Source organism: Alligator sinensis, unplaced genomic scaffold, assembly GCF_000455745.1.
Source record: "Alligator sinensis unplaced genomic scaffold, ASM45574v1 scaffold8_1, whole genome shotgun sequence".
In the NCBI taxonomy this organism is placed as follows: Eukaryota; Metazoa; Chordata; order Crocodylia; family Alligatoridae; genus Alligator; species Alligator sinensis.
Window position 1 is genome coordinate 997,364 of NW_005842568.1, and position 1,530 is coordinate 998,893.

Sequence of the window (1,530 nt, forward strand, 5' to 3'; positions counted from 1 at the left end):
CCCCCCCCCCCCGCAGGGCCTGGGGCTACAGGGGCGACCGCGTGGCGTGGCCCCCAGTTGGACTCGGGGTTGTCTGGACGGGGCGGATTCATAGATTTCATAGATTTCACAGACATTCAGGCTGGAAGGGACCCCGGAGGATCACAGTCCAGCCCCCAGCCCCAGGGGCAGGAAGTCAGCAGGGATCACAGGATCCCAGCAAGAAAAATATCCAAATGTGTCTTGAAGGTGTTCAAGGGAGGTGCCTGCACCACCTCCGGCGGCAGTCCATTCCGGGCCTCGGGGGCTCGGGCAGTAAAGAAGTTCTTCCTTATGTCCAGCCTGAAACGGTCTTGCAGGAGTTTGTGACCATTTGACCTTGTCATCCCTTGGGGTGCTCTGGTGAACAGGCATTCTCCCAGATCCTGATGCACACCCCTTATATACTTTTCCAGGCTAACAGCCCCAGGGCTCTCAGCCTCTTGTCATAAGGCCTGTTTTCCTGCCCTCTGATCATGCGCGTGGCTCTCCTCTGCACTCCCTCGAGCTTCTCCACGTCCTTCCTGAATAGTGGAGCCCAAAACTGGACGCAGTACTGCAGCTGCGGCCTCACCAAGGCCGAGAACAACGGGAGAATGGCGTCCCGGGATTTGCCTAAGCAGCATCGATGGATGCAGGCCAGCATTTTGCTTGCTTTAGTAGCTGCAGCATCGCATTGCAGGCTCATGTTCATCTTGTGGTCAATCGTGACCCCCCAGGCCCTTTCATCCATAGTGCTAGCCAGCGTAGCACTGCTGCGCCTATAAGGATGCTGCAGGTTTTTCCTCCCAAGGTGGAGATCCTGGCATTTTTCGGTGTTGAAGGTGTGGCAGGGCACTGCGGGTGCTGCCACTTTAAGGCCCTGGAGCTGGCAGCCCGCAGGTGCCCGAAGAGGGTGGCGGCCATTTTGGATCTGGGGCTGCCCATATAAACAGGGCAGTTCTGCTGCTGGAGGGCAGGCAACAACACTGCCTGGTCCGGGGGTTGCTGGTGTCATCTGGAGGAAAGGGAGGAGCTGTAGGGGACGGTCAGGAGGCTGCTGGTCCTGGGTGGGACCTAAACCTGCGCCCTGCCAGGAGTGGGTGGCCTGGTGGGGCTCCCAGTGGTGCGGGAGCCCCCAGGAAGTGCCAGGCTGTGACCACCCCGGTGAAAGGCAGGTCGGGGTGCTATAAACCCTAGCCCTGATGACCAGTGGGTTAGCCCTTGTTTTGGAGGGCCCAGAGGGCGGACCCTCGGAGAATGAGAAAAGGGCCATAGGCTCAGGCCTGTCTGTTCATAGTTTCCTAGTAGCTAGGGTCGGTCAGGAGGGACCTGAACAGATCATCTCGCCTGACCCCCCGCCACAGGCAGGAATGAATGCTGGGCTCACAAGACCCCAGACAGGTGATCGTCCAACCTCCTCTTGAATTTGCCCAAGGTAGGGGCGAGGACCACTTCCCTGGGAAGTCAGTTCCAGATTTTGGCCACCCTAGCTGTAAAGTATTGCCTTCTGATCTCCAACCTAAACCTATT